The sequence below is a fragment of the Saimiri boliviensis genome, chromosome 1 (genome assembly GCF_048565385.1).
Source record: "Saimiri boliviensis isolate mSaiBol1 chromosome 1, mSaiBol1.pri, whole genome shotgun sequence".
Classification (NCBI taxonomy): domain Eukaryota; kingdom Metazoa; phylum Chordata; class Mammalia; order Primates; family Cebidae; genus Saimiri; species Saimiri boliviensis.
In genome coordinates, this window is record NC_133449.1 from 80,373,181 (window position 1) to 80,380,181 (window position 7,001).

At 35.5% G+C, this 7,001-nt stretch overlaps 1 non-coding gene across 1 annotated transcript; it reads right to left on the reverse strand.

The window, feature by feature from the left end:
• Positions 1–4,082: 4,082 nt before the first annotated feature.
• On the reverse strand, positions 4,083–4,147 carry LOC120362259 (small nucleolar RNA SNORD78). The gene has a single exon (XR_005578215.2). It is a non-coding gene; the product is annotated as a small nucleolar RNA SNORD78 (small nucleolar RNA).
• Between the last annotated feature and the right edge of the window lie 2,854 nt (positions 4,148–7,001).

A 7,001-nucleotide genomic window follows, 5' to 3' on the forward strand; every position in this document is an offset into this window, starting at 1 on the left:
AAGAATTCCTGTCAAAAATTCGTGAGTTATTTAAATATGGTTTTGTTTTCATCAAAGAAATACTTGTATAGAGTATTACTGATCAAATAATTCTGCAAGATAAGTAGTCCATTTACTGTACTTTGCAAGCCACACAAATTCCCATTCCTCAAAGAAGATAATTTTTATAATTTTTAAAATTTTTCTAGATTACATACTTTCTTGTTTCTATGTGGGATTCTTGTGGGCAAATTTTATATTTAGTCAATTTTATGGAATATCTATTTCTTTTCTACTGTGCAAAATGAAGACTTCATCCCTCTTTCCAAACACACAGGTGCATGTTCTCTTATACAATCAATAGTTATATCATATATGGCTTGATCAATATTACATGTGTGTACCCTTAGGATCTATAAATACTGTCTGCAAATGGGACTTTTTATGGCTTGAGAACATCTGGATTTACACTATTTCATGTAGAAAAGAGTATTTTATTTCTTGCTTTTCCTGCAGTTAATAATTATCTTCTTTTAACATTTGCTTAGGCTTTTATCTACCTATTAGTAATTTCTTTCTAAATTCTCAAACATTTGAAAATCTTCTCTCTATATATTCAAACAGACACATCAGTTCCTTCCTTCCTCTTTTCCTTCCTTCCTTCTTTCCTTCCCTCGTTCCTTTTTTCCCTTCTTTCTTTTCTTCCTTCTCTTTCCTCCTTTTCTCCCTTCCTTTTCTTCCCTTCATCTTTCCTTTCTTTTTTTCTTTCTTCCTTTCGTCCTTCCTTTCTTCTTTTCCTTTCTTTTTTCTTCCCTGCTTTCTGTCCTTTTTTTTCTGTCCTTTTTCTTTCTGTCCCTTTCTTCATTTCTTTCTTCCTTTTTCCCTTTCTTTCTCTCCCTCTTTTCTTTCTTCTTCCTTCCCTCCCCCCTCCCTCCCTCCCCTTTCTTCCTTCTTCTCCTCTCTCCCCTTCCCTTCCCCTCCCCTCCCTCCCCTCCCATCACCTCCCCTTCCCTCCCTCTTCTCTCCCCTCCTTTCCTTTCTTTCCTTCTTTCCTTTCTTTGTTCTCTTGTCTTCTCTCCTGTCCCACTACTCTAATTTGAATGGGCCTGTGGCACAGCTGTCATTCTGTAAACTTTCTATAGATTGTCCTGTGCTAGGGCCTGTGTATTCTGTGTCTTACACTTTTTTGGCTTATGCTTTCATTTGGTGAATAAATTATTTGGGATCTTCCAAAAAAAAAGGTGCTTAATTGTTTTTGTTTGTTTGTTTGAAATTTGGTAACCTTGCTGAAAGGAACTTCTAGATCATAAATCATTTTTCTCACAACTTTTAAAGCAGTGCACTCTTGTTTTATAGTTTCTGGTGTTTTCATTTTTACTTGTTTTCGGTTGTTTGTTTTTGTTTTGTTTAGAGTATTCTGAAGCACTTTGGACTTCTGACCTTTTACATGTAACCTCCTATTTTCTCTTGAAGTGTTTAGATCTTCTTTTTGTATTCAAGGTTCAGAACTTTCATATATATGTGTCTCAATGTGCTTCATTCTTTATTCTTTTTGTAAACGATATGGTGGATCATTTCTCGAATTATTCCTCCAACAATTGTACTCATTCAATTTTGTTCATCTTTTCTCTTTCTAGAAGTCTCTTCCTCATCTCCTCTCCTCTCGTCTCCTTCCTTCCTTTATTTCTTTCTTTTTGGGTCTTCTTTGGAGAGTTGGCCAGTTTTCCAGAATTTTACTGAATCTTTATTTTCCTTTGCCATGTTTGTATTTTATTTTGAGAGTACTCTTTTGTTCTCTAACTCTTCTTTTTTTGTAATCATCTCTTCTTTCATGGAAGCAATAACCTCAGTTATTTCTCTGAGCATAATATGGCTGGGTATTTTTTCCCCTAATTGTGGTTAGCCTTTCACGCTGTCTCTGTTTTCCAACTTTCTTTATTTTTAATAACTTTCTTTTTGTTAAAAAAATTAATCTGTTCTCTTAAGGACTTTTCTCAAATGTCTCAACTTTCTCAAATCCATGTCTTGGTGAGCCACTAACCTTGATTAAAAGGGAGGTGTGTGTGTAAGAAAGAGAGAGAGGAAAATATGTTTTTGAGATTCATTGTAGGTAGGTTTGTCTGTGCAGCTTGTTCAGAACTTCTGTTAGTATCTGCAGATCTCTCCTCTTAAAATTGTTTTCTCAGAGAATAATCTTGCAGTATTCTCAGGGGCAAACAGAGAGGGCTGGTTCCCATGATTTAGTGTACAGACACAAGTTTTGTCTTTACCCCTACCCTCTGCTGTATCTGATGTTTCTAAACCCAGAGCCCTTCTGTTCTATCTCTTCAGTAATTAAACTTACAGTCCTACAAAGTGGTGGGGGTCTAGCTGTTCTTTACAGAGGCTTGAGTTTATTAGTTTATTTTTTCAACAGATATTTACCAAGTGCCTACAATATGCTAAACACTATTTTAGACACAGTGGAGATGTCTGTTTTCAAAACAAATTTCTTTGCTCTTGTGATTTTCATCCTCAAGGGAACCCTCAGTTTCAGAACTCATCAGAGTATCGAAATTCTAAACTTTGGTGTTCTGTAGTGTGAATTAGCTTGCTTTGTTTATTGTTTTACTTCTTTGCATGTTATGTTTTAACTTTTCTACTTGATTTGTTGAAGGAGAAACCACTTGCACATTTGCCTTTCAGGTCTAAAATTGGGTTACTCTCATCTCCTATTTAATTCTTTTGTCTTTTAGATTTATTTTACACACTTTTGGTCATTTCACAGGATTTAGGGAGAATATAGAGGTAAATGTGTGTGTTCAGTCTACCACCTTTGCTAGAAGCACCTGTGAGTAATTTTACCCAAATAAGCCTCAGCATCCTATTTCCTGTGTACCTGTGATGTGCTTGGGTAGCCCAACATCTCAACTCAATTGGGAATGTGGACTGTTCTGTACTAAAGGCCATTTTTGTTACAGGCTGAACTTGTCTGAAAACGTTTCCTGGCACCAAAATATGCACCTAGTCTGTGCTACTCTTCTTGCAATTACTGTGTCCTCTGACAGAACTGCTATTCCTTTTCTAGACAGACCTCAAAGGATCCATATTTCTGAGAACATGTGATTGTTAATACAATAGTTACCTCCGAACCTACCCCGGCATTACCATATATCAGAATAATGTCTAAGCCCCTTAGCTCAACACCAGCATCATATATCGCCTGAATATAAGATAATCTGTATAGCTTCAATGTATCTTTTAGCTAAGCCCCTTCACATTTTTTTCATTTTTTGGTCTTTGGATGTTTCAATAGGAGGCAGCATATAAGTTTGTACTTTTTTCACTATTCTGTATATCTGTTGTTTTGGGAAATAAACAGCCACTTGTTTAGAAGAGAAAGAGCTTGTTTGTTCTCATCTGAATGAGAAAATTCCTCTTGAGCACTTTACCAGGGTTCCGAGCAAAAGAGGACAAATGTATTCTACCACCCCCTGGAAACTTTACATGGTGGTAGAATTTGCGGAGTGAGTGACACAGGCTCTCTATTGTGACTCATCAAACTTAAGACACTGTGTCTAAAACCCACGACACTCCAGTATGGTTGGGGCATGTCTTAATTCAATGTCAATTTTGTTCCAAGAGATCAAAACCATACATTCTTACGTGAAATCTTTACCATCAGAGTATTGTTTAATGTCTTCTCATTTTATGAGAAACTCCTTTTTCTTTTTCTTTTCTTTTCTTTTCTTTTCTTTTTTTTTTTTTTTTTTTTTTTTTTTTTTTTTTTTTTTTTTTTTTTTTTTTTTTTTTTTTTTTTTTTTTTTTTGAGACAGAGTGTCGCTCTTGTTACCCAGGCTGCAGTGCAATGGCGCGATCTCGGCTCACCGCAACCTCCGCCTCCTGGGTTCAAGCAATTCTCCTACCTCAGCCTCCTGAGTAGCTGGGACTACAGGCACGCGCCACCATGCCCAGCTAATTTTTTGTATTTTTAGTAGAGACGGGGTTTTACAACATTGACCAGGATGGCCTCGATCTCTCGACCTCGTGATCCACCCGCCTCGGCCTCCCAAACTGCTGGGATTACAGGCTTGAGCCACCGCGCCAGGCCGAGAAACTCCTTTTTCTTCAGTGTTAAATTTCTCTGTGTAATCTTTTCAGGTCAGATATTTGACCAACATCATTACAGAAAGACTCTGATGTTCTATAATTTTCAAAATAGAGCCTAGCTGCAGAGCTCACAGAGAATGAGACCTCCTAGGAGATCAACCCTGAGTTGTTAATTTCTGTCTTGACATTAAACCTAGGAAGTGCTTTTTAGACTGTCTTGAGGAGATTTAGAGGAAGGAGAAGGAGAATTACATCTTTTATTAAGTTGTTAAGCTGGTTTGTGAATTCTAAACTTGTGGTAGGAAAGGAATGAAGAAATTTAGTACTTCTGACCTTCTTGTTCCTAAAAATAGTTATTGTGTGTGAATAAAATGTTTACCATTCTGAAAGTAAATATTTCAAAGGGAAGAAAATCTCAGAAGATTTTAGGACTATGAAAATTAGTTATGTGAAAATCTAATATTAGCACTTTTAACAGGCATAGCACATCACCTGATCAACTCTTTGGCATCTTTTCATATTTCCATCACACTGCACTGTAAATTGCCTGCCCCTAAAGACTTTGTTTTCAATAAAGTAATAAACTTTCATGTATACTTCCTTGAAAATGTCATACTACCTAGAACATATTTGAAGCATAGTAAATATTCATGACTATTTACAAAATGACTGTTTAATTATTTTTACCTTCAAGATAAATAATGAAGACATCTGCTGTAAAAGGCACAAAGAAATGTTGAAATGAACATATTAGTTAATCACTTAATTACGATGTACTTGTTGAATGCTCACCATGTGTCATGTATTTTGATAAGCTCCTAAGAGCATATTAATTAGATAGATAGAGGTGGCAATGCATTCACCAGATTACAATAGATTGGTGAAGACAAATGATTAAACAAATAAACAGAAAAAAATGGGTTAAATACTATACTGGCAGAATTATAAACAATTTAGATGGCAATGTAACTGAGATTTCTAATCCAGAGGTGGGAAAAGAGTCCCAGATAAAGATGCTGTCTTGAATAATGAATATGGGCTATCTAGAAAAATCCAGGAATTCCAGTTCCAGCATTGTTAAAGAAGCTAATATTAGACTTAACTTATTATCTAAGCAACTATAAAACTAGACCATTTATGTGAAGCAAATATTTATAACTATAGGATAGAAGTCATTGTAAGGCTGAGATCCTCTTGGGAGTGGAGGGGAAGCGTTCTATTTGGCATGGCTTTCTGCCTGGGGCAATGTCCAATGCTTGAAAGTAGAAAGGAGAATTCTCACTGGATAGAGTAAAACCAGAGTTTTGTGTTTGGAGGCTACTAACATGACTGGAATTTTTGGAGAATGTTGGCAGAGGGAAGGTAGCCATAGGTCTCACTATCTGTGTATCTGCAAAGGAGTTATCCTCTGATCCTTGGGGTACAAAGTAAAATTCCATTAGGCATAATGGCAGTAAACTGCTGATGAGGGACTGACAGCTTAGCAGACATTTCCACAAAAATAGTACACAAAAAGTTGTGTAGATGACAAAGTTTTGACTCAACTAGACTCCAAACTACTTAATATTTAAGCCAAGCATTCAGTTAAACTCTCAAACAGGCATACATTTAAAGTGAAGATCTAATTCTGACTACTTTATACTTTGGCAGGTTCTTCGCTCTAGAACTAAGGACAAAACTGAAATAAACTCATCCCTAAAAGGATAAAAAACAAGGCTGAAGAAAGTAAAACAATCTACCTGTAATCAAATGCCTCCAAAGCAGAAAGATAGCACAATCCATTGTCTGCAACAGATCATCAACAATGTCCAGGGTATAATAACAGAAAGTACTAGACAAGCAAAAAGGTGGGAAAGTGTTACCCATTTTGAAGATATAAAAGAGCTTATAGGAGCCAAGCCATAGTTTAACTAGATGTTTAAATTATCAGACAATGATTCTAAATGCCTATTATAAACATTTACATGAATTTGAAGAAAAACAGCTAAACAATTGAATGGGAAAGACATCAGCAGAAATAAGAAGCTACCCCTAATTTTTTTTTTTTTTGGAAAGAAAATGCCAATCTTATATATTTCTGAAAATAGAAAAGAAGATATATTCACATGTATTTCATAAAATCAGTACAATCTTGACACAGACATTAAAAGGAAAAGAAACCCAATATGCATTTGATATGGTTTGCCTCTGTGTCCCCACTCAAATCTCATCTAGAATTGTACTTCCCATTCTAGATGAGATCTAGGTTGAGGGAGGCATCTGGTAGAAGGTGATTAGATCATGAGGGTGGTTTAACCCATGCTGTTCTTCTGATCGTAGGAAAGTTCTCATGAGATCTGGTTGTTTGATAAGTGTCTGACATTTCCCCCTTTGGCTCTCTGTCTCCCTTAATGCCATGTAAGAGGGTGCCTACTTTTCCTTTTCCTTCTGCCATGATTGTAAGTTTCATGAGGCCTCCCCAGCCATGCAGAATTGTGTGTCACTTTCACCTTTTTTGTTCATAAATGACTCAGTTTCAGGCAGTGTGAAAACTGACTAATGTACCATTATCCAAAATTTTTTTATAAGTATTAGCAAATTGAACTCATCAATATACCTGAAATCATGATTAAATGAATTTTATCTTAAGAGAGAAATATTAGGTTAACATTAATAAATCAAGCATCACCATCGATCAATACACATAATAAAGAAACAATCATTTCAATTAAGAAAAAATATTTAATTAAAATTCAAAACCAATTAGCTATAGAAGTGATATTAGCAAATTGGAAATAGAAGCTTACTTAAAATGACAAAAGGGATTTAGGAGAACCTGCTTGGAATACAGGTAATATTTTATTTAGTGACAAAATAGTAAAATATTTCTCTCCTACATTTTGGAAGAAAAGAGTTCCAATTTTACCATCAATGTTTTCAAAATATTGTCCTGC